We start from the raw sequence: 25790 nt of genomic DNA, 5'->3' as shown, positions 1-25790 counted from the left end.
CTTGCCAGAGCTGGTCTCCACAGCACGGTGTAATACACCCGCATGGAGCGAAATCCTCTTTGCCTGGGCATCACCTCTGCCTGAGAGAGAAGCGCGGTGGCGCCTGTGGAAAGAGCCTTAAGGAAAGGGACACGTCTGTCACGACAGAGAGATGGAAGCCTGGCTGCTAAGGAGAAACGAGGGGAAGCTTAGGGCAGGGGAAAGGGCTCCATTCTGAGGAAGGAGTCTGGGCAGAAAGCATGCCTGTCCTCAGCCTTTGGGCTCAAGGAGACAGCAGCTCCTTGGCCACCTCTCCGTGGTGGAGACATGGGCTTGCCACCAGGCGCCTACCCTGAACGTGAGCAACAACTCCCAGAAAGAACTGGGCATCAGAAGCCGGCTTTCTCCAGGATGGGGAAGCTTGGAGGAGGCACGGGGTTTAAGGGGAAGGAGTGGGAACAGTCCCCCAAAGCTCCCTATTCAGTGCACGGGCGGTGTGCAGGGATTCTGTCACCTCTCCTTTCCTGTGGGGAAAGCACTGGCTTAGTCTGCGAGTCCGCCTGAGCGCCAGAGTAAAAGGCCAAGCGATGCCTACCCGGGAGATGTTTGTGTGCATAGAGTGCCATCCTAGGCTACGCAGGCTACTGCACTTTTGTGGCTCTGTCTGCTTAGTTCGGCCTGGCAGGGTGAACCCAGGACGTGAACATGGAGCGCGGGAAAGGAAGACAGAAGAGGCACCAGCTCTCCCGCAGCTCTTCTTCCCTGACGAGACTGAAGCCTTGCTGAGGAAGCAGCGGCGAAGTGCTGTTCGCTCCAAGGCAAAGCCTCTGCGAAAGCACAGCATTCGCTGAGAAATGTTCGGCGGGCTGCTGCTGCTTGCCTGAGCTCAGTCTCCCAGTGGGAGAAATCGCGGTGGGAGAACCCGCATACAGTGAAAGCCTCTTTGCCTGGGCATCACCCCTGGGAAAGAACCGCATTCGTAGGGAATTCAGAGTTGGGTTTGGGGATGCTGCTGCTGCTTGCCTGAGCTAGTCTCCGCAGCACGGTGGAAGATACCCGCATGGAGCGAAATACCCTTTGCCCTAGCATGCCCTCTGCCTGAGAGAGAAGCAAGGTCGCACAAGTCTGTCACCGCGCTCCCCAGGAGGAAGTGTGGGGAAGGCCCCGCACGCCGCCCCCTGGGATGAGAAGGAGCCCTTGGCCTTGGGGTCCGGAAACGCTTGGGAAGCAGGATAGCCTGCCATGGCAGGAACAGCAGGCCAGTGGCAAGACAAGTGTCACCCGCTCCCTGTGCGGAGAGATCGAAGCCTGGCTGCTAAGGAGACATGAGTGGACGACTAGGGCAGGGGCGCGTGCTCCACTCTGAGGAAGGAGTCGGGCAGATGGCAGGCCTGTCCTGTGCCTCTGGTCCCAAGGGGAGAGCATCTCCTAGGCCACCTGTCCCAAGGGCAGTCGGGCTTGCCCCCAGTTGCCATACCCGGAACTCGCAGAAACAACCCCATGGAGAAACGGGCAGTCAGATGCTGTCTTCCACCAAGATGTGGCAGTGTTGTGGGTGGCAGGGGTGTGCCTGGTAAGGAGTGGAGACAGACCCCACAGTTCCCCATCCCAGTGCACGGGTCGTGTGCAGGGATCCTGTTGCCTCCTCTCTCCTGTGGTGAAGGCACTGGCCTAGACCTCGAGTCTGCCTGAGCGCATTAGCAAAAGTCAAAGCCTTACCAATGACAGGAGATGGTAATAGGCATAGAGTGCCATCCTAGGCCATGCACGCTGCTGTAGGGTTGTGATTATGTCTGCTTAGTTCGGCTTAGCAAGGTGAACCCCAGGCGCTAACGGGGAGCCCAGGAATGCAAGGCCCAAGAGGCACCAGCTCTCCCGCGGCTCTTCATCCCAGCCACAACAGAGCGAACGACCAAAGCCTTGCTGAGGAAGCAGCAGCGAAGTGCGGTTCGCACCAAGCTGAAAACTTCTGCAAAAGCATAGCAGTCGCTGGGAAATCAGAGTTGGTTCTGTGGGCTGCTTTTGCTGCTTGCCTTAGCCTAGTATTCGCAGCACGATGGGAGAAACCCACATAGAGCGAAAGCCTCTTTGACAGGGCATCCCCTCTGGGAAAGCACACCATTCTTTGGGAAATCAAAGTCGGGTCTGTGGGATGCTGCCTGCTGCTTGCCCGAGCTGGTCTCCACAGCACGGTGTAATACACTCGCATGGAGCGAAATCCTCTTTGCCTGGGCAACCCCTCTGCCTGAGAGAGAAGCGCGGTGACGCCTGTGGAAAGAGCCTTAAGGAAAGGGACACGTTTGTCAGGGCAGAGCGACGGAAGCCTGGCTGCTAAAGAGACACGAGGGGAAGATTAGGGCAGGGGAAAGGGCTCCACTCTGTGGAAGGAGTCTGGGCAGAAGGCAGGCCTGTCCTGTGCCTCTGGTCCCAAGGGAACCGCATCACCTTGGCCACCTGCCCCGTCGGCAGTCGGGCTTGCTCCAAGGTGCCATACCCGGAACTCGCAGAAACAACCCCATGGATAAACGGGCAGTCAGATGCCGTCTTCCACCAAGATGTGGCAGTGTTGTGGGTGGCAGGGTTTGTGCCTGGTAAGGAGTGGAGACAGTCCCCCACAGTTCCCCATCCCAGTGCACGGGCCGTGTGCAGGGATCCTGTCGCCTTCTCTCTCCTGTGGTGAAGGCACTGGTCTAGACCCCGAGTCTGCCTGAGCGCATGAGCAAAAGTCAAAGCCTTACCTATGACAGGAGATGGTAATAGGCATAGAGTGCCATGCTAGGCCACGCACGCTGCTGCAGGGTTGTGACTGTGTCTGCTTAGTTCGGCTTAGCAAGGTGAACCCTGGGCGCGAACTGGGAGCCCGGGAATGGAAGGCCCAAGAGGCACCACCTCTCCCGCGACTCTTCATCCCTGCCGCGACAGAGCAAATGACCAAAGCCTTGCTGAGGAAGCAGCAGCGAAGTGCGGTTCGCGCCAAGCTGACAACCTCTGCGAAAGCATAGCACTCGCTGGAAAATCAGAGTTGGTTCTGTGGGCTGCTTTTGCTGCTTGCCTTAGCCTAGTATTCACAGCACGATGGGAGAAACGCGCATAGAGCGAAAGACTCTTTGCCGGGGCATCCTCTCTGGGAAAACACAGCATTCTTTGGGAAGTCAGAGTCTGGTCTGTGGGATGCTGCCTGCTGCTTGCCAGAGCTAGTCTCCACAGCACGGTGTAATAAACCGCATGGAGCGAAATCCTCTTTGCCTGGGCATCCCCTCTGCCTGAGAGAGTAGCGCGGTGGCGCCTGTGGAAAGAGCCTTAAGGAAAGGGACACGTCTGTCATGGCAGAGAGATGGAAGCCTGGCTGCTAAGGAGACACGAGGGGAAGATTAGGGCAGGGGAAAGGGCTCCACTCTGAGGAAGGAGTCTGGGCAGAAATCATGCCTGTCCTGAGCCTTTGGGCTCATGGAGACAGCAGCTCCTTGGCCACCTGTCCATGGTGGAGACAAGGGCTTGCCACCATGCGCCTACCCTGAACTCGAGAAACAACTCCCAGAAAGAACTGGCCATCAGATGCCGGCTTCCTCCAGGACTTGGAAGCTTGGAGGAGGCACGGGGTTTAAGGGGAAGGAGTGGGGACAGTCTCACAAAGCTCCCTATTCAGTGCACGGGCGGTTGCAGGGATCCTGTCACCTCTCCTTTCCTGTGGGGAAAGCACTGGCTAAGTCCGCGAGTCCTCCTGAGCGGCAGAGTAAAGGGCCAAGCGATGCCTACCCGGGAGATGTTTGTGTGCATAAAGTGCCATCCTAGGAAATGCACACTACTGCACTTTTGTGGCTCTGTCCGCTTAGTTCGGCCTGGCAGGGTGAACCCAGGACGCGAACATGGAGCCCGGGAAAGCAAGGCCCAAGAGGCACCAGCTCTCCCGCATCTCTTCTTCCCTGACGCGACTGAAGCCTTGCTGAGGAAGCAGCGGCGAAGTGCTGTTCGCTCCAAGGCAAAACCTCTGCGAAAACACAGCATTCGCTGAGAAATGATCTGCGGGCTGCTGCTGCTTGTCTGAGCCCAGTCTCCCAGTGGGAGAAATGGCGGTGGGAGAAACCCGCATACAGTGAAAGCCTCTTTGCCTGGGCATCTCTCCTGGGAAAGCACAGCATTCGTAGGGAAATCAGAGTTGGGTTTGGGGATGCTGCTGCTGCTTGCCTTAGCTAGTCTCCGCAGCACTGTGAAAGATACCGCAAGGAGCGAAATACCCTTTGCCCTAGCATCCCCTCTGCCTGAGAGAGAAGCATGGTCGCACAAGTCTGTCACCGCCCTCCCCAGGAGCAAGTGTGGTGAAGGCACAGCACGCCGCCCCCTGGGATGAGAAGGAGCCCTTGGCCTTGGAGTCGGGAAACGCTTGGGAAGCAGAATAGCCTGCCATGGCACGAACAGCAGGCCAGTGGCAAGACAAGTGTCACCCGCTCCCTGTGCGGAGAGATTGAAGCCTGGGTGCTAAGGAGACATGAGGGGACGACTAGGGCAAGGGCGCGTGCTACACTCTGAGGAAGGAGTCTGGGCAGATGGCAGGCCTGTCCTGTGCCTCTGGTCCCAAGGGGAGAATATCTCCTAGGCCACCTGTCCCAAGGGCAGTGGGGTTGCCCCCAGGTGCCATACCCGGCACTCGCAGAAACAACCCCATGGAGAAACGGGCAGTCAGATGCCGTCTTCCACCAAGATGTGGCAGTGTTGTGGGTGGCAGGGGGTGTGCCTGGTAAGGAGTGGAGACAGTCCCCCACAGTTCCCCATCCCAGTGCACGGGCCCTGTGCAGGGATGCTGTCGCCTCCTCTCTCCTGTGGTGAAGGCACTGGCCTAGACCCCGAGTCTGCCTGAGCGTCAGAGCAAAAGGCTAAGCCTTACCTACGCCAAGAGATGGTAATGGGCATAGAGTGCCATGCTAGGCCACGCACACTGCTGCAGGGTTGTGACTGTGTCTGCTTAGTTCGGCTTAGCAAGGTGAACCCTGGGCGCGAACTGGGAGCCCGGGAATGGAAGGCCCAAGAGGCACCACCTCTCCCGCGACTCTTCATCCCTGCCGCGACAGAGCAAATGACCAAAGCCTTGCTGAGGAAGCAGCAGCGAAGTGCGGTTCGCGCCAAGCTGACAACCTCTGCGAAAGCATAGCACTCGCTGGGAAATCAGAGTTGGTTCTGTGGGCTGCTTTTGCTGCTTGCCTTAGCCTAGTATTCACAGCACGATGGGAGAAACGCGCATAGAGCGAAAGACTCTTTGCCGGGGCATCCCCTTGGGAAGGCAGAGCATTTTTTGGGAAATCAGAGTGGGGTCTGTGGGATGCTGCCTGCTGCTTGCCAGAGCTGGTCTCCACAGCACGGTGTAATACACCCGCATGGAGCGAAATCCTCTTTGCCTGGGCATCCCCTCTGCCTGAGAGAGAAGCGCGGTGGCGCCTGTGGAAAGAGCCTTAAGGAAAGGGACACGTCTGTCACGACAGAGAGATGGAAGCCTGGCTGCTAAGGAGAAACGAGGGGAAGCTTAGGGCAGGGGAAAGGGCTCCATTCTGAGGAAGGAGTCTGGGCAGAAAGCATGCCTGTCCTCAGCCTTTGGGCTCAAGGAGACAGCAGCTCCTTGGCCACCTCTCCGTGGTGGAGACATGGGCTTGCCACCAGGCGCCTACCCTGAACGTGAGCAACAACTCCCAGAAAGAACTGGGCATCAGAAGCCGGCTTTCTCCAGGATGGGGAAGCTTGGAGGAGGCACGGGGTTTAAGGGGAAGGAGTGGGGACAGTCCCCCAAAGCTCCCTATTCAGTGCACGGGCGGTGTGCAGGGATTCTGTCACCTCTCCTTTCCTGTGGGGAAAGCACTGGCTTAGTCTGCGAGTCCGCCTGAGCGCCAGAGTAAAAGGCCAAGCGATGCCTACCCGGGAGATGTTTGTGTGCATAGAGTGCCATCCTAGGCTACGCAGGCTACTGCACTTTTGTGGCTCTGTCTGCTTAGTTCGGCCTGGCAGGGTGAACCCAGGACGTGAACATGGAGCCTGGGAAAGGAAGACAGAAGAGGCACCAGCTCTCCCGCAGCTCTTCTTCCCTGACGAGACTGAAGCCTTGCTGAGGAAGCAGCGGCGAAGTGCTGTTCGCTCCAAGGCAAAGCCTCTGCGAAAGCACAGCATTCGCTGAGAAATGTTCGGCGGGCTGCTGCTGCTTGCCTGAGCTCAGTCTCCCAGTGGGAGAAATCGCGGTGGGAGAACCCGCATACAGTGAAAGCCTCTTTGCCTGGGCATCACCCCTGGGAAAGCACCGCATTCGTAGGGAATTCAGAGTTGGGTTTGGGGATGCTGCTGCTGCTTGCCTGAGCTAGTCTCCGCAGCACGGTGGAAGATACCCGCATGGAGCGAAATACCCTTTGCCCTAGCATGCCCTCTGCCTGAGAGAGAAGCATGGTCGCACAAGTCTGTCACCGCGCTCCCCAGGAGGAAGTGTGGGGAAGGCCCCGCACGCCGCCCCCTGGGATGAGAAGGAGCCCTTGGCCTTGGGGTCCGGAAACGCTTGGGAAGCAGGATAGCCTGCCATGGCAGGAACAGCAGGCCAGTGGCAAGACAAGTGTCACCCGCTCCCTGTGCGGAGAGATCGAAGCCTGGCTGCTAAGGAGACATGAGTGGACGACTAGGGCAGGGGCGCGTGCTCCACTCTGAGGAAGGAGTCGGGCAGATGGCAGGCCTGTCCTGTGCCTCTGGTCCCAAGGGGAGAGCATCTCCTAGGCCACCTGTCCCAAGGGCAGTCGGGCTTGCCCCCAGTTGCCATACCCGGAACTCGCAGAAACAACCCCATGGAGAAACGGGCAGTCAGATGCTGTCTTCCACCAAGATGTGGCAGTGTTGTGGGTGCAGGGGTGTGCCTGGTAAGGAGTGGATACAGACCCCACAGTTCCCCATCCCAGGGCACGGGTCGTGTGCAGGGATCCTGTTGCCTCCTCTCTCCTGTGGTGAAGGCACTGGCCTAGACCTCGAGTCTGCCTGAGCGCATTAGCAAAAGTCAAAGCCTTACCTATGACAGGAGATGGTAATAGGCATAGAGTGCCATCCTAGGCCATGCACGCTGCTGTAGGGTTGTGATTATGTCTGCTTAGTTCGGCTTAGCAAGGTCAACCCCAGGCGCTAACGGGGAGCCCAGGAATGCAAGGCCCAAGAGGCACCAGCTCTCCCGCGGCTCTTCATCCCAGCCACAACAGAGCGAACGCCAAAAGCCTTGCTGAGGAAGCAGCAGCGAAGTGCGGTTCGCACCAAGCTGAAAACTTCTGCAAAAGCATAGCAGTCGCTGGGAAATCAGAGTTGGTTCTGTGGGCTGCTTTTGCTGCTTGCCTTAGCCTAGTATTCGCAGCACGATGGGAGAAACCCGCATAGAGCGAAAGCCTCTTTGACAGGGCATCCCCTCTGGGAAAGCACACCATTCTTTGGGAAATCAAAGTCGGGTCTGTGGGATGCTGCCTGCTGCTTGCCCGAGCTGGTCTCCACAGCACGGTGTAATACACTCGCATGGAGCGAAATCCTCTTTGCCTGGGCAACCCCTCTGCCTGAAAGAAGCGCGGTGACGCCTGTGGAAAGAGCCTTAAGGAAATGGACACGTTTGTCAGGGCAGAGCGACGGAAGCCTGGCTGCTAAAGAGACACGAGGGGAAGATTAGGGCAGGGGAAAGGGCTCCACTCTGTGGAAGGAGTCTGGGCAGAAGGCAGGCCTGTCCTGTGCCTCTGGTCCCAAGGGGACCGCATCACCTTGGCCACCTGCCCCGTCGGCAGTCGGGCTTGCTCCAAGGTGCCATACCCGGAACTCGCAGAAACAACCCCATGGATAAACGGGCAGTCAGATGCCGTCTTCCACCAAGATGTGGCAGTGTTGTGGGTGGCAGGGTTTGTGCCTGGTAAGGAGTGGAGACAGTACCCCACAGTTCCCCATCCCAGTGCACGGGCCGTGTGCAGGGATCCTGTCGCCTTCTCTCTCCTGTGGTGAAGGCACTGGTCTAGACCCCGAGTCTGCCTGAGCGCATGAGCAAAAGTCAAAGCCTTACCTATGACAGGAGATGGTAATAGGCATAGAGTGCCATGCTAGGCCACGCACGCTGCTGCAGGGTTGTGACTGTGTCTGCTTAGTTCGGCTTAGTAAGGTGAACCCTGGGCGCGAACTGGGAGCCCGGGAATGCAAAGCCCAAGAGAAACAGCTCTCCCGCGGCTCTTCATTCCTGCCTCCACAGAGCGAACGACCATAGCCTTGCTAAGGAAGCAGCAGCGAAGTGCGGTTCGCACCAAGCTGAAAACCTCTGCGAAGCATAGCAGTCGCTAGGAAATCAGAGTCGGTTCTGTGGGCTGCTTTTGTTGCTTGCCTTAGCCTAGTGTTGGCAGCATGATGGGAGAAACCCGCATAGAGCGAAAGCCTCTTTGCCGGGGCATCCCCTCTGGGAAAACACAGCGTTCTTTGGGAAGTCAGAGTCTGGTCTGTGGGATGCTGCCTGCTGCTTGCCAGAGCTAGTCTCCACAGCACGGTGTAATAAACCGCATGGAGCGAAATCCTCTTTGCCTGGGCAACCCCTCTGCCTGAGAGAGAAGCGCGGTGGCGCCTGTGGAAAGAGCCTTAAGGAAAGGGACACGTCTGTCACGGCATAGCGAGGAAAGCCTGGCTGCTAAGGAGACACGAGGGGAAGATTAGGGCAGGGGAAAGGGCTCCACTCTGAGGAAGGAGTCTGGGCAGAAAGCATGCCTGTCCTGAGCCTTTGGGCTCAAGGAGACAGCAGCTCCTTGGCCACCTGTCCGTGGTGGAGACATGGGCTTGCCACCAGGCGCCTACCCTGAACTCGAGAAACAACTCCCAGAAAGAACTGGCCATCAGATGCCGGGTTCCTCCAGGATGTGGAAGCTTGGAAGAGGCATGGGGTTTAAGGGGAAGGAGTGGGGACAGTCCCCCAAGCTCCCTATTCAGTGCATGGGCGGTGTGCAGGGATCCTGTCACCTCTCCTTTCCTGTGGGGAAAGCACTGGCTTAGTCTGCGAGTCTGCCAGAGTAAAAGGCCAAGCGATGCCTACCCTTTGAGATGTTTGTGTGCATAGAGTGCCATCCTAGGCTACGCAGGCTACTGCACTTTTGTGGCTCTGTCTGCTTAGTTCGGCCTGGCAGGGTGAACCCAGGACGTGAACATGGAGCGCGGGAAAGGAAGACAGAAGAGGCACCAGCTCTCCAGCAGCTCTTCTTCCCTGACGCGACTGAAGCCTTGCTGAGGAAGCAGTGGCGAAGTGCTGTTCGCTCCAAGGCAAAGCCTCTGCGAATGCACAGCATTCGCTGAGAAATGTTTGGCGGGCTTCTGCTGCTTGCCTGAGCTCAGTCTCCAGTGGGAGAAATGGCAGTGGGAGAAACCCGCATAGAGCGAAAGCCTCTTTGCCGTAGCATTCCCTCTGGGAAAGCACAGCATTCTTTGGGAAATCAGAGTCGGGTCTGTGGGATGCGGCCTGCTGCTTGCCAGAGTTGGTCTCCACAGCACGGTGTAATACACCCGCATGGAGCGAATTCCTCTTTGCCTGGGCATCCCCTCTGTCTGAGAGAGAAGCGCGGTGGCGTCTGTGGAAAGAGCCTTAAGGAAAGGGACACGTCTGTCACGGCAGAGCGAGGAAAGCCTGGCTGCTAAGGAGACACGAGGGGAAGATTAGGGCAGGGGAAAGGGCTCCACTCTGAGGAAGGAGTCTGGGCAGAAAGCATGCCTTTCCTGAGCCTTTGGGCTCAAGGAGACAGCAGCTCCTTGGCCACCTGTCCGTGGTGGAGACATGGGCTTGCCACCAGGCGCCTACCCTGAACTCGAGAAACAACTCCCAGAAAGAACTGGCCATCAGATGCCGGCTTCCTCCAGGACTTGGAAGCTTGGAAGAGGCATGGGGTTTAAGGGGAAGGAGTGGGGACAGTCCCCCAAGCTCCCTATTCAGTGCACGGGCGGTGTGCAGGGATCCTGTCACCTCTCCTTTCCTGTGGGGAAAGCACTGGCTAAGTCCGCGAGTCCTCCTGAGCGGCAGAGTAAAGGGCCAAGCGATGCCTACCCGGGAGATGTTTGTGTGCATAAAGTGCCATCCTAGGAAATGCACACTACTGCACTTTTGTGGCTCTGTCCGCTTAGTTCGGCCTGGCAGGGTGAACCCAGGACGCGAACATGGAGCCCGGGAAAGCAAGGCCCAAGAGGCACCAGCTCTCCCGCATCTCTTCTTCCCTGACGCGACTGAAGCCTTGCTGAGGAAGCAGCGGCGAAGTGCTGTTCGCTCCAAGGCAAAACCTCTGCGAAAACACAGCATTCGCTGAGAAATGATCTGCGGGCTGCTGCTGCTTGTCTGAGCCCAGTCTCCCAGTGGGAGAAATGGCGGTGGGAGAAACCCGCATACAGTGAAAGCCTCTTTGCCTGGGCATCTCTCCTGGGAAAGCACAGCATTCGTAGGGAAATCAGAGTTGGGTTTGGGGATGCTGCTGCTGCTTGCCTTAGCTAGTCTCCGCAGCACTGTGAAAGATACCGCAAGGAGCGAAATACCCTTTGCCCTAGCATCCCCTCTGCCTGAGAGAGAAGCATGGTCGCACAAGTCTGTCACCGCCCTCCCCAGGAGCAAGTGTGGTGAAGGCACAGCACGCCGCCCCCTGGGATGAGAAGGAGCCCTTGGCCTTGGAGTCGGGAAACGCTTGGGAAGCAGAATAGCCTGCCATGGCACGAACAGCAGGCCAGTGGCAAGACAAGTGTCACCCGCTCCCTGTGCGGAGAGATTGAAGCCTGGGTGCTAAGGAGACATGAGGGGACGACTAGGGCAAGGGCGCGTGCTACACTCTGAGGAAGGAGTCTGGGCAGATGGCAGGCCTGTCCTGTGCCTCTGGTCCCAAGGGGAGAATATCTCCTAGGCCACCTGTCCCAAGGGCAGTCGGGCTTGCCCCCAGGTGCCATACCCGGCACTCGCAGAAACAACCCCATGGAGAAACGGGCAGTCAGATGCCGTCTTCCACCAAGATGTGGCAGTGTTGTGGGTGGCAGGGGGTGTGCCTGGTAAGGAGTGGAGACAGTCCCCCACAGTTCCCCATCCCAGTGCACGGGCCCTGTGCAGGGATGCTGTCGCCTCCTCTCTCCTGTGGTGAAGGCACTGGCCTAGACCCCGAGTCTGCCTGAGCGTCAGAGCAAAAGGCTAAGCCTTACCTACGCCAGGAGATGGTAATGGGCATAGAGTGCCATGCTAGGCCACGCACACTGCTGCAGGGTTGTGACTGTGTCTGCTTAGTTCGGCTTAGCAAGGTGAACCCTGGGCGCGAACTGGGAGCCCGGGAATGGAAGGCCCAAGAGGCACCACCTCTCCCGCGACTCTTCATCCCTGCCGCGACAGAGCAAATGACCAAAGCCTTGCTGAGGAAGCAGCAGCGAAGTGCGGTTCGCGCCAAGCTGACAACCTCTGCGAAAGCATAGCACTCGCTGGGAAATCAGAGTTGGTTCTGTGGGCTGCTTTTGCTGCTTGCCTTAGCCTAGTATTCACAGCACGATGGGAGAAACGCGCATAGAGCGAAAGACTCTTTGCCGGGGCATCCCCTTGGGAAGGCAGAGCATTTTTTGGGAAATCAGAGTGGGGTCTGTGGGATGCTGCCTGCTGCTTGCCAGAGCTGGTCTCCACAGCACGGTGTAATACACCCGCATGGAGCGAAATCCTCTTTGCCTGGGCATCACCTCTGCCTGAGAGAGAAGCGCGGTGGCGCCTGTGGAAAGAGCCTTAAGGAAAGGGACACGTCTGTCACGACAGAGAGATGGAAGCCTGGCTGCTAAGGAGAAACGAGGGGAAGCTTAGGGCAGGGGAAAGGGCTCCATTCTGAGGAAGGAGTCTGGGCAGAAAGCATGCCTGTCCTCAGCCTTTGGGCTCAAGGAGACAGCAGCTCCTTGGCCACCTATCCGTGGTGGAGACATGGGCTTGCCACCAGGCGCCTACCCTGAACGTGAGCAACAACTCCCAGAAAGAACTGGGCATCAGAAGCCGGCTTTCTCCAGGATGGGGAAGCTTGGAGGAGGCACGGGGTTTAAGGGGAAGGAGTGGGGACAGTCCCCCAAAGCTCCCTATTCAGTGCACGGGCAGTGTGCAGGGATTCTGTCACCTCTCCTTTCCTGTGGGGAAAGCACTGGCTTAGTCTGCGAGTCCGCCTGAGCGCCAGAGTAAAAGGCCAAGCGATGCCTACCCGGGAGATGTTTGTGTGCATAGAGTGCCATCCTAGGCTACGCAGGCTACTGCACTTTTGTGGCTCTGTCTGCTTAGTTCGGCCTGGCAGGGTGAACCCAGGACGTGAACATGGAGCGCGGGAAAGGAAGACAGAAGAGGCACCAGCTCTCCCACAGCTCTTCTTCCCTGACGAGACTGAAGCCTTGCTGAGGAAGCAGCGGCGAAGTGCTGTTCGCTCCAAGGCAAAGCCTCTGCGAAAGCACAGCATTCGCTGAGAAATGTTCGGCGGGCTGCTGCTGCTTGCCTGAGCTCAGTCTCCCAGTGGGAGAAATCGCGGTGGGAGAACCCGCATACAGTGAAAGCCTCTTTGCCTGGGCATCACCCCTGGGAAAGCACCGCATTCGTAGGGAATTCAGAGTTGGGTTTGGGGATGCTGCTGCTGCTTGCCTGAGCTAGTCTCCGCAGCACGGTGGAAGATACCCGCATGGAGCGAAATACCCTTTGCCCTAGCATGCCCTCTGCCTGAGAGAGAAGCATGGTCGCACAAGTCTGTCACCGCGCTCCCCAGGAGGAAGTGTGGGGAAGGCCCCGCACGCCGCCCCCTGGGATGAGAAGGAGCCCTTGGCCTTGGGGTCCGGAAACGCTTGGGAAGCAGGATAGCCTGCCATGGCAGGAACAGCAGTCCAGTGGCAAGACAAGTGTCACCCGCTCCCTGTGCGGAGAGATCGAAGCCTGGCTGCTAAGGAGACATGAGTGGACGACTAGGGCAGGGGCGCGTGCTCCACTCTGAGGAAGGAGTCGGGCAGATGGCAGGCCTGTCCTGTGCCTCTGGTCCCAAGGGGAGAGCATCTCCTAGGCCACCTGTCCCAAGGGCAGTCGGGCTTGCCCCCAGTTGCCATACCCGGAACTCGCAGAAACAACCCCATGGAGAAACGGGCAGTCAGATGCTGTCTTCCACCATGATGTGGCAGTGTTGTGGGTGGCAGGGGTGTGCCTGGTAAGGAGTGGATACAGACCCCACAGTTCCCCATCCCAGTGCACGGGTCGTGTGCAGGGATCCTGTTGCCTCCTCTCTCCTGTGGTGAAGGCACTGGCCTAGACCTCGAGTCTGCCTGAGCGCATTAGCAAAAGTCAAAGCCTTACCTATGACAGGAGATGGTAATAGGCATAGAGTGCCATCCTAGGCCATGCACGCTGCTATAGGGTTGTGATTATGTCTGCTTAGTTCGGCTTAGCAAGGTCAACCCCAGGCGCTAACGGGGAGCCCAGGAATGCAAGGCCCAAGAGGCACCAGCTCTCCCGCGGCTCTTCATCCCAGCCACAACAGAGCGAACGCCCAAAGCCTTGCTGAGGAAGCAGCAGCGAAGTGCGGTTCGCACCAAGCTGAAAACTTCTGCAAAAGCATAGCAGTCGCTGGGAAATCAGAGTTGGTTCTGTGGGCTGCTTTTGCTGCTTGCCTTAGCCTAGTATTCGCAGCACGATGGGAGAAACCCGCATAGAGCGAAAGCCTCTTTGACAGGGCATCCCCTCTGGGAAAGCACACCATTCTTTGGGAAATCAAAGTCGGGTCTGTGGGATGCTGCCTGCTGCTTGCCCGAGCTGGTCTCCACAGCACGGTGTAATACACTCGCATGGAGCGAAATCCTCTTTGCCTGGGCAACCCCTCTGCCTGAGAAAGAAGCGCGGTGACGCCTGTGGAAAGAGCCTTAAGGAAATGGACACGTTTGTCAGGGCAGAGCGACGGAAGCCTGGCTGCTAAAGAGACACGAGGGGAAGATTAGGGCAGGGGAAAGGGCTCCACTCTGTGGAAGGAGTCTGGGCAGAAGGCAGGCCTGTCCTGTGCCTCTGGTCCCAAGGGGACCGCATCACCTTGGCCACCTGCCCCGTCGGCAGTCGGGCTTGCTCCAAGGTGCCATACCCGGAACTCGCAGAAACAACCCCATGGATAAACGGGCAGTCAGATGCCGTCTTCCACCAAGATGTGGCAGTGTTGTGGGTGGCAGGGTTTGTGCCTGGTAAGGAGTGGAGACAGTACCCCACAGTTCCCCATCCCAGTGCACGGGCCGTGTGCAGGGATCCTGTCGCCTTCTCTCTCCTGTGGTGAAGGCACTGGTCTAGACCCCGAAACTGCCTGAGCGCATGAGCAAAAGTAAAAGCCTTACCTATGACAGGAGATGGTAATAGGCATAGAGTGCCATGCTAGGCCACGCACGCTGCTGCAGGGTTGTGACTGTGTCTGCTTAGTTCGGCTTAGTAAGGTGAACCCTGGGCGCGAACTGGGAGCCCGGGAATGCAAAGCCCAAGAGAAACAGCTCTCCCGCGGCTCTTCATTCCTGCCTCCACAGAGCGAACGACCACAGCCTTGCTAAGGAAGCAGCAGCGAAGTGCGGTTCGCACCAAGCTGAAAACCTCTGCGAAAGCATAGCAGTCGCTAGGAAATCAGAGTCGGTTCTGTGGGCTGCTTTTGTTGCTTGCCTTAGCCTAGTGTTGGCAGCATGATGGGAGAAACCCGCATAGAGCGAAAGCCTCTTTGCCGGGGCATCCCCTCTGGGAAAACACAGCGTTCTTTGGGAAGTCAGAGTCTGGTCTGTGGGATGCTGCCTGCTGCTTGCCAGAGCTAGTCTCCACAGCACGGTGTAATAAACCGCATGGAGCGAAATCCTCTTTGCCTGGGCAACCCCTCTGCCTGAGAGAGAAGCGCGGTGGCGCCTGTGGAAAGAGCCTTAAGGAAAGGGACACGTCTGTCACGGCATAGCGAGGAAAGCCTGGCTGCTAAGGAGACACGAGGGGAAGATTAGGGTAGGGGAAAGGGCTCCACTCTGAGGAAGGAGTCTGGGCAGAAAGCATGCCTGTCCTGAGCCTTTGGGCTCAAGGAGACAGCAGCTCCTTGGCCACCTGTCCGTGGTGGAGACATGGGCTTGCCACCAGGCGCCTACCCTGAACTCGAGAAACAACTCCCAGAAAGAACTGGCCATCAGATGCCGGCTTCCTCCAGGACTTGGAAGCTTGGAAGAGGCATGGGGTTTAAGGGGAAGGAGTGGGGACAGTCCCCCAAGCTCCCTATTCAGTGCACGGGCGGTGTGCAGGGATCCTGTCACCTCTCCTTTCCTGTGGGGAAAGCACTGGCTAAGTCCGCGAGTCCTCCTGAGCGGCAGAGTAAAGGGCCAAGCGATGCCTACCCGGGAGATGTTTGTGTGCATAAAGTGCCATCCTAGGAAATGCACACTACTGCACTTTTGTGGCTCTGTCCGCTTAGTTCGGCCTGGCAGGGTGAACCCAGGACGCGAACATGGAGCCCGGGAAAGCAAGGCCCAAGAGGCACCAGCTCTCCCGCATCTCTTCTTCCCTGACGCGACTGAAGCCTTGCTGAGGAAGCAGCGGCGAAGTGCTGTTCGCTCCAAGGCAAAACCTCTGCGAAAACACAGCATTCGCTGAGAAATGATCTGCGGGCTGCTGCTGCTTGTCTGAGCCCAGTCTCCCAGTGGGAGAAATGGCGGTGGGAGAAACCCGCATACAGTGAAAGCCTCTTTGCCTGGGCATCTCTCCTGGGAAAGCACAGCATTCGTAGGGAAATCAGAGTTGGGTTTGGGGATGCTGCTGCTGCTTGCCTTAGCTAGTCTCCGCAGCACTGTGAAAGATACCGCAAGGAGCGAAATACCCTTTGCCCTAGCATCCCCTCTGCCTGAGAGAGAAGCATGGTCGCACAAGTCTGTCACCGCCCTCCCCAGGAGCAAGTGTGGTGAAGGCACAGCACGCCGCCCCCTGGGATGAGAAGGAGCCCTTGGCCTTGGAGTCGGGAAACGCTTGGGAAGCAGAATAGCCTGCCATGGCACGAACAGCAGGCCAGTGGCAAGACAAGTGTCACCCGCTCCCTGTGCGGAGAGATTGAAGCCTGGGTGCTAAGGAGACATGAGGGGACGACTAGGGCAAGGGCGCGTGCTACACTCTGAGGAAGGAGTCTGGGCAGATGGCAGGCCTGTCCTGTGCCTCTGGTCCCAAGGGGAGAATATCTCCTAGGCCACCTGTCCCAAGGGCAGTCGGGCTTGCCCCCAGGTGCCATACCCGGAACTCGCAGAAACAACCCCATGGAGAAACGGGCAGTCAGATGCCATCTTCCACCAAGATGTGGCAGTGTTGTGGGTGGCAGGGGGTGTGCCTGGTAAGGAGTGGAGACAGTCCCCCACAGTTCCCCATCCCAGTGCACGGGCCCTGTGCAGGGATGCTGTCGCCTCCTCTCTCCTGTGGTGAAGGCACTGGCCTAGACCCCGAGTCTGCCTGAGCGTCAGAGCAAAAGGCTAAGCCTTACCTACGCCAGGAGATGGTAATGGGCATAGAGTGCCATGCTAGGCCACGCACACTGCTGCAGGGTTGTGACTGTGTCTGCTTAGTTCGGCTTAGCAAGGTGAACCCTGGGCGCGAACTGGGAGCCCGGGAATGGAAGGCCCAAGAGGCACCACCTCTCCCGCGACTCTTCATCCCTGCCGCGACAGAGCAAATGACCAAAGCCTTGCTGAGGAAGCAGCAGCGAAGTGCGGTTCGCGCCAAGCTGACAACCTCTGCGAAAGCATAGCACTCGCTGGGAAATCAGAGTTGGTTCTGTGGGCTGCTTTTGCTGCTTGCCTTAGCCTAGTATTCACAGCACGATGGGAGAAACGCGCATAGAGCGAAAGACTCTTTGCCGGGGCATCCCCTTGGGAAGGCAGAGCATTTTTTGGGAAATCAGAGTGGGGTCTGTGGGATGCTGCCTGCTGCTTGCCAGAGCTGGTCTCCACAGCACGGTGTAATACACCCGCATGGAGCGAAATCCTCTTTGCCTGGGCATCCCCTCTGCCTGAGAGAGAAGCGCGGTGGCGCCTGTGGAAAGAGCCTTAAGGAAAGGGACACGTCTGTCACGACAGAGAGATGGAAGCCTGGCTGCTAAGGAGAAACGAGGGGAAGCTTAGGGCAGGGGAAAGGGCTCCATTCTGAGGAAGGAGTCTGGGCAGAAAGCATGCCTGTCCTCAGCCTTTGGGCTCAAGGAGACAGCAGCTCCTTGGCCACCTATCCGTGGTGGAGACATGGGCTTGCCACCAGGCGCCTACCCTGAACGTGAGCAACAACTCCCAGAAAGAACTGGCCATCAGAAGCCGGCTTTCTCCAGGATGGGGAAGCTTGGAGGAGGCACGGGGTTTAAGGGGAAGGAGTGGGGACAGTCCCCCAAAGCTCCCTATTCAGTGCACGGGCGGTGTGCAGGGATTCTGTCACCTCTCCTTTCCTGTGGGGAAAGCACTGGCTTAGTCTGCGAGTCCGCCTGAGCGCCAGAGTAAAAGGCCAAGCGATGCCTACCCGGGAGATGTTTGTGTGCATAGAGTGCCATCCTAGGCTACGCAGGCTACTGCACTTTTGTGGCTCTGTCTGCTTAGTTCGGCCTGGCAGGGTGAACCCAGGACGTGAACATGGAGCCTGGGAAAGGAAGACAGAAGAGGCACCAGCTCTCCCGCAGCTCTTCTTCCCTGACGAGACTGAAGCCTTGCTGAGGAAGCAGCGGCGAAGTGCTGTTCGCTCCAAGGCAAAGCCTCTGCGAAAGCACAGCATTCGCTGAGAAATATTCGGCGGGCTGCTGCTGCTTGCCTGAGCTCAGTCTCCCAGTGGGAGAAATCGCGGTGGGAGAACCCGCATACAGTGAAAGCCTCTTTGCCTGGGCATCACCCCTGGGAAAGCACCGCATTCGTAGGGAATTCAGAGTTGGGTTTGGGGATGCTGCTGCTGCTTGCCTGAGCTAGTCTCCGCAGCACGGTGGAAGATACCCGCATGGAGCGAAATACCCTTTGCCCTAGCATGCCCTCTGCCTGAGAGAGAAGCATGGTCACACAAGTCTGTCACCGCGCTCCCCAGGAGGAAGTGTGGGGAAGGCCCCGCAAGCCGCCCCCTGGGATGAGAAGGAGCCCTTGGCCTTGGGGTCCGGAAACGCTTGGGAAGCAGGATAGCCTGCCATGGCAGGAACAGCAGGCCAGTGGCAAGACAAGTGTCACCCACTCCCTGTGCGGAGAGATCGAAGCCTGGCTGCTAAGGAGACATGAGTGGACGACTAGGGCAGGGGCGCGTGCTCCACTCTGAGGAAGGAGTCGGGCAGATGGCAGGCCTGTCCTGTGCCTCTGGTCCCAAGGGGAGAATATCTCCTAGGCCACCTGTCCCAAGGGCAGTCGGGCTTGCCCCCAGGTGCCATACCCGGAACTCGCAGAAACAACCCCATGGAGAAACGGGCAGTCAGATGCTGTCTTCCACCAAGATGTGGCAGTGTTGTGGGTGGCAGGGGTGTGCCTGGTAAGGAGTGGATACAGACCCCACAGTTCCCCATCCCAGTGCACGGGTCGTGTGCAGGGATCCTGTTGCCTCCTCTCTCCTGTGGTGAAGGCACTGGCCTAGACCTCGAGTCTGCCTGAGCGCATTAGCAAAAGTCAAAGCCTTACCTATGACAGGAGATGGTAATAGGCATAGAGTGCCATCCTAGGCCATGCACGCTGGGTTGTGATTATGTCTGCTTAGTTCGGCTTAGCAAGGTGAACCCCAGGCGCTAACGGGGAGCCCAGGAATGCAAGGCCCAAGAGGCACCAGCTCTCCCGCGGCTCTTCATCCCAGCCACAACAGAGCGAACGACCAAAGCCTTGCTGAGGAAGCAGCAGCGAAGTGCGGTTCGCACCAAGCTGAAAACTTCTGCAAAAGCATAGCAGTCGCTGGGAAATCAGAGTTGGTTCTGTGGGCTGCTTTTGCTGCTTGCCTTAGCCTAGTATTCGCAGCACGATGGGAGAAACCCGCATAGAGCGAAAGCCTCTTTGACAGGGCATCCCCTCTGGGAAAGCACACCATTCTTTGGGAAATCAAAGTCGGGTCTGTGGGATGCTGCCTGCTGCTTGCCAGAGCTGGTCTCCACAGCACGGTGTAATACACTCGCATGGAGCGAAATCCTCTTTGCCTGGGCAACCCCTCTGCCTGAAAGAAGCGCGGTGACGCCTGTGGAAAGAGCCTTAAGGAAATGGACACGTTTGTCAGGGCAGAGCGACGGAAGCCTGGCTGCTAAAGAGACACGAGGGGAAGATTAGGGCAGGGGAAAGGGCTCCACTCTGTGGAAGGAGTCTGGGCAGAAGGCAGGCCTGTCCTGTGCCTCTGGTCCCAAGGGGACCGCATCACCTTGGCCACCTGCCCCGTCGGCAGTCGGGCTTGCTCCAAGGTGCCATACCCGGAACTCGCAGAAACAACCCCATGGATAAACGGGCAGTCAGATGCCGTCTTCCACCAAGATGTGGCAGTGTTGTGGGTGGCAGGGTTTGTGCCTGGTAAGGAGTGGAGACAGTACCCCACAGTTCCCCATCCCAGTGCACGGGCCGTGTGCAGGGATCCTGTCGCCTTCTCTCTCCTGTGGTGAAGGCACTGGTCTAGACCCCGAGTCTGCCTGAGCGCATGAGCAAAAGTCAAAGCCTTACCTATGACAGGAGATGGTAATAGGCATAGAGTGCCATGCTAGGCCACGCACGCTGCTGCAGGGTTGTGACTGTGTCTGCTTAGTTCGGCTTAGTAAGGTGAACCCTGGGCGCGAACTGGGAGCCCGGGAATGCAAAGCCCAAGAGGAACAGCTCTCCCGCGGCTCTTCATTCCTGCCTCCACAGAGCGAACGACCATAGCCTTGCTAAGGAAGCAGCAGCGAAGTGCGGTTCGCACCAAGCTGAAAACCTCTGCGAAAGCATAGCAGTCGCTAGGAAATCAGAGTCGGTTCTGTGGGCTGCTTTTGTTGCTTGCCTTAGCCTAGTGTTGGCAGCATGATGGGAGAAACCCGCATAGAGCGAAAGCCTCTTTGCCGGGGCATCCCCTCTGGGAAAACACAGCATTCTTTGGGAAGTCAGAGTCTGGTCTGTGGGATGCTGCCTGCTGCTTGCCAGAGCTAGTCTCCACAGCACGGTGTAATAAACCGCATGGAGCGAAATCCTCTTTGCCTGGGCATCCCCTCTGCCTGAGAGAGTAGCGCGGTGGCGCCTGTGGAAAGAGCCTTAAGGAAAGGGACACGTCTGTCATGGCAGAGAGATGGAAGCCTGGCTGCTAAGGAGACACGAGGGGAAGATTAGGGCAGGGGAAAGGGCTCCACTCTGAGGAAGGAGTCTGGGCAGAAAGCATGCCTGTCCTGAGCCTTTGGGCTCAAGGAGACAGCAGCTCCTTGGCCACCTTTCCATGGTGGAGACAAGGGCTTGCCACCATGCGCCTACCATGAACTCGAGAAACAACTCCCAGAAAGAACTGGCCATCAGATGCCGGCTTCCTCCAGGACTTGGAAGCTTGGAGGAGGCACGGGGTTTAAGGGGAAGGAGTGGGGACAGTCCCCCAAAGCTCCCAATTCAGTGCACGGGCGGTGTGCAGGGATCCTGTCACCTCTCCTTTCCTGTGGGGAAAGCACTGGCTAAGTCCGCGAGTCCTCCTGAGCGGCAGAGTAAAGGGCCAAGCGATGCCTACCCGGGAGATGTTTGTGTGCATAAAGTGCCATCCTAGGAAATGCACACTACTGCACTTTTGTGGCTCTGTTCGCTTAGTTCGGCCTGGCAGGGTGAACCCAGGACGCGAACATGGAGCCCGGGAAAGCAAGGCCCAAGAGGCACCAGCTCTCCCGCATCTCTTCTTCCCTGACGCGACTGAAGCCTTGCTGAGGAAGCAGCGGCGAAGTGCTGTTCGCTCCAAGGCAAAACCTCTGCGAAAACACAGCATTCGCTGAGAAATGATCTGCGGGCTGCTGCTGCTTGTCTGAGCCCAGTCTCCCAGTGGGAGAAATGGCGGTGGGAGAAACCCGCATACAGTGAAAGCCTCTTTGCCTGGGCATCTCTCCTGGGAAAGCACAGCATTCGTAGGGAAATCAGAGTTGGGTTTGGGGATGCTGCTGCTGCTTGCCTTAGCTAGTCTCCGCAGCACTGTGAAAGATACCGCAAGGAGCGAAATACCCTTTGCCCTAGCATCCCCTCTGCCTGAGAGAGAAGCATGGTCGCACAAGTCTGTCACCGCCCTCCCCAGGAGCAAGTGTGGTGAAGGCACAGCACGCCGCCCCCTGGGATGAGAAGGAGCCCTTGGCCTTGGAGTCGGGAAATGCTTGGGAAGCAGAATAGCCTGCCATGGCACGAACAGCAGGCCAGTGGCAAGACAAGTGTCACCCGCTCCCTGTGCGGAGAGATTAAAGCCTGGGTGCTAAGGAGACATGAGGGGACGACTAGGGCAAGGGCGCGTGCTACACTCTGAGGAAGGAGTCTGGGCAGATGGCAGGCCTGTCCTGTGCCTCTGGTCCCAAGGGGAGAATATCTCCTAGGCCACCTGTCCCAAGGGCAGTCGGGCTTGCCCCCAGGTGCCATACCCGGAACTCGCAGAAACAACCCCATGGAGAAACGGGCAGTCAGATGCCGTCTTCCACCAAGATGTGGCAGTGTTGTGGGTGGCAGGGGGTGTGCCTGGTAAGGAGTGGAGACAGTCCCCCACAGTTCCCCATCCCAGTGCACGGGCCCTGTGCAGGGATGCTGTCGCCTCCTCTCTCCTGTGGTGAAGGCACTGGCCTAGACCTCGAGTCTGCCTGAGCGCATTAGCAAAAGTCAAAGCCTTACCTATGACAGGAGATGGTAATAGGCATAGAGTGCCATCCTAGGCCATGCACGCTGGGTTGTGATTATGTCTGCTTAGTTCGGCTTAGCAAGGTGAACCCCAGGCGCTAACGGGGAGCCCAGGAATGCAAGGCCCAAGAGGCACCAGCTCTCCCGCGGCTCTTCATCCCAGCCACAACAGAGCGAACGACCAAAGCCTTGCTGAGGAAGCAGCAGCGAAGTGCGGTTCGCACCAAGCTGAAAACTTCTGCAAAAGCATAGCAGTCGCTGGGAAATCAGAGTTGGTTCTGTGGGCTGCTTTTGCTGCTTGCCTTAGCCTAGTTATCGCAGCACGATGGGAGAAACCCGCATAGAGCGAAAGCCTCTTTGACAGGGCATCCCCTCTGGGAAAGCACACCATTCTTTGGGAAATCAAAGTCGGGTCTGTGGGATGCTGCCTGCTGCTTGCCAGAGCTGGTCTCCACAGCACGGTGTAATACACTCGCATGGAGCGAAATCCTCTTTGCCTGGGCAACCCCTCTGCCTGAGAAAGAAGCGCGGTGACGCCTGTGGAAAGAGCCTTAAGGAAATGGACACGTTTGTCAGGGCAGAGCGACGGAAGCCTGGCTGCTAAAGAGACACGAGGGGAAGATTAGGGCAGGGGAAAGGGCTCCACTCTGTGGAAGGAGTCTGGGCAGAAGGCAGGCCTGTCCTGTGCCTCTGGTCCCAAGGGGACCGCATCACCTTGGCCACCTGCCCCGTCGGCAGTCGGGCTTGCTCCAAGGTGCCATACACGGAACTCGCAGAAACAACCCCATGGATAAACGGGCAGTCAGATGCCGTCTTCCACCAAGATGTGGCAGTGTTGTGGGTGGCAGGGTTTGTGCCTGGTAAGGAGTGGAGACAGTACCCCACAGTTCCCCATCCCAGTGCACGGGCCGTGTGCAGGGATCCTGTCGCCTTCTCTCTCCTGTGGTGAAGGCACTGGTCTAGACCCCGAGTCTGCCTGAGCGCATGAGCAAAAGTCAAAGCCTTACCTATGACAGGAGATGGTAATAGGCATAGAGTGCCATGCTAGGCCACGCACGCTGCTGCAGGGTTGTGACTGTGTCTGCTTAGTTCGGCTTAGTAAGGTGAACCCTGGGCGCGAACTGGGAGCCCGGGAATGCAAAGCCCAAGAGGAACAGCTCTCCCGCGGCTCTTCATTCCTGCCTCCACAGAGCGAACGACCATAGGCTTGCTAAGGAAGCAGCAGCGAAGTGCGGTTCGCACCAAGCTGAAAACCTCTGCGAAAGCATAGCAGTCGCTAGGAAATCAGAGTCGGTTCTGTGGGCTGCTTTTGTTGCTTGCCTTAGCCTAGTGTTGGCAGCATGATGGGAGAAACCCGCATAGAGCGAAAGCCTCTTTGCCGGGGCATCCCCTCTGGGAAAACACAGCATTCTTTGGGAAGTCAGAGTCTGGTCTGTGGGATGCTGCCTGCTGCTTGCCAGAGCTAGTCTCCACAGCACGGTGTAATAAACCGCATGGAGCGAAATCCTCTTTGCCTGGGCATCCCCTCTGCCTGAGAGAGTAGCGCGGTGGCGCCTGTGGAAAGAGCCTTAAGGAAAGGGACACGTCTGTCATGGCAGAGAGATGGAAGCCTGGCTGCTAAGGAGACACGAGGGGAAGATTAGGGCAGGGGAAAGGGCTCCACTCTGAGGAAGGAGTCTGGGCAGAAAGCATGCCTGTCCTGAGCCTTTGGGCTCAAGGAGACAGCAGCTCCTTGGCCACCTTTCCATGGTGGAGACAAGGGCTTGCCACCATGCGCCTACCATGAACTCGAGAAACAACTCCCAGAAAGAACTGGCCATCAGATGCCGGCTTCCTCCAGGACTTGGAAGCTTGGAGGAGGCACGGGGTTTAAGGGGAAGGAGTGGGGACAGTCCCCCAAAGCTCCCAATTCAGTGCACGGGCGGTGTGCAGGGATCCTGTCACCTCTCCTTTCCTGTGGGGAAAGCACTGGCTAAGTCCGCGAGTCCTCCTGAGCGGCAGAGTAAAGGGCCAAGCGATGCCTACCCGGGAGATGTTTGTGTGCATAAAGTGCCATCCTAGGAAATGCACACTACTGCACTTTTGTGGCTCTGTCCGCTTAGTTCGGCCTGGCAGGGTGAACCCAGGACGCGAACATGGAGCCCGGGAAAGCAAGGCCCAAGAGGCACCAGCTCTCCCGCATCTCTTCTTCCCTGACGCGACTGAAGCCTTGCTGAGGAAGCAGCGGCGAAGTGCTGTTCGCTCCAAGGCAAAACCTCTGCGAAAACACAGCATTCGCTGAGAAATGATCTGCGGGCTGCTGCTGCTTGTCTGAGCCCAGTCTCCCAGTGGGAGAAATGGCGGTGGGAGAAACCCGCATACAGTGAAAGCCTCTTTGCCTGGGCATCTCTCCTGGGAAAGCACAGCATTCGTAGGGAAATCAGAGTTGGGTTTGGGGATGCTGCTGCTGCTTGCCTTAGCTAGTCTCCGCAGCACTGTGAAAGATACCGCAAGGAGCGAAATACCCTTTGCCCTAGCATCCCCTCTGCCTGAGAGAGAAGCATGGTCGCACAAGTCTGTCACCGCCCTCCCCAGGAGCAAGTGTGGTGAAGGCACAGCACGCCGCCCCCTGGGATGAGAAGGAGCCCTTGGCCTTGGAGTCGGGAAATGCTTGGGAAGCAGAATAGCCTGCCATGGCACGAACAGCAGGCCAGTGGCAAGACAAGTGTCACCCGCTCCCTGTGCGGAGAGATTAAAGCCTGGGTGCTAAGGAGACATGAGGGGACGACTAGGGCAAGGGCGCGTGCTACACTCTGAGGAAGGAGTCTGGGCAGATGGCAGGCCTGTCCTGTGCCTCTGGTCCCAAGGGGAGAATATCTCCTAGGCCACCTGTCCCAAGGGCAGTCGGGCTTGCCCCCAGGTGCCATACCCGGAACTCGCAGAAACAACCCCATGGAGAAACGGGCAGTCAGATGCCGTCTTCCACCAAGATGTGGCAGTGTTGTGGGTGGCAGGGGGTGTGCCTGGTAAGGAGTGGAGACAGTCCCCCACAGTTCCCCATCCCAGTGCACGGGCCCTGTGCAGGGATGCTGTCGCCTCCTCTCTCCTGTGGTGAAGGCACTGGCCTAGACCCCGAGTCTGCCTGAGCGTCAGAGCAAAAGGCTAAGCCTTACCTACGCCAGGAGATGGTAATGGGCATAGAGTGCCATGCTAGGCCACGCACACTGCTGCAGGGTTGTGACTGTGTCTGCTTAGTTCGGCTTAGCAAGGTGAACCCTGGGCGCGAACTGGGAGCCCGGGAATGGAAGGCCCAAGAGGCACCACCTCTCCCGCGACTCTTCATCCCTGCCGCGACAGAGCAAATGACCAAAGCCTTGCTGAGGAAGCAGCAGCGAAGTGCGGTTCGCGCCAAGCTGACAACCTCTGCGAAAGCATAGCACTCGCTGGGAAATCAGAGTTGGTTCTGTGGGCTGCTTTTGCTGCTTGCCTTAGCCTAGTATTCACAGCACGATGGGAGAAACGCGCATAGAGCGAAAGACTCTTTGCCGGGGCATCCCCTTGGGAAGGCAGAGCATTTTTTGGGAAATCAGAGTGGGGTCTGTGGGATGCTGCCTGCTGCTTGCCAGAGCTGGTCTCCACAGCACGGTGTAATACACCCGCATGGAGCGAAATCCTCTTTGCCTGGGCATCCCCTCTGCCTGAGAGAGAAGCGCGGTGGCGCCTGTGGAAAGAGCCTTAAGGAAAGGGACACGTCTGTCACGACAGAGAGATGGAAGCCTGGCTGCTAAGGAGAAACGAGGGGAAGCTTAGGGCAGGGGAAAGGGCTCCATTCTGAGGAAGGAGTCTGGGCAGAAAGCATGCCTGTCCTCAGCCTTTGGGCTCAAGGAGACAGCAGCTCCTTGGCCACCTCTCCGTGGTGGAGACATGGGCTTGCCACCAGGCGCCTACCCTGAACGTGAGCAACAACTCCCAGAAAGAACTGGGCATCAGAAGCCGGCTTTCTCCAGGATGGGGAAGCTTGGAGGAGGCACGGGGTTTAAGGGGAA

Source organism: Mustela nivalis (genome assembly GCF_964662115.1).
Source record: "Mustela nivalis genome assembly, contig: HAP1_SCAFFOLD_654, whole genome shotgun sequence".
In the NCBI taxonomy this organism is placed as follows: domain Eukaryota; kingdom Metazoa; phylum Chordata; class Mammalia; order Carnivora; family Mustelidae; genus Mustela; species Mustela nivalis.
This window is presented reverse-complemented; position numbering follows the sequence as displayed.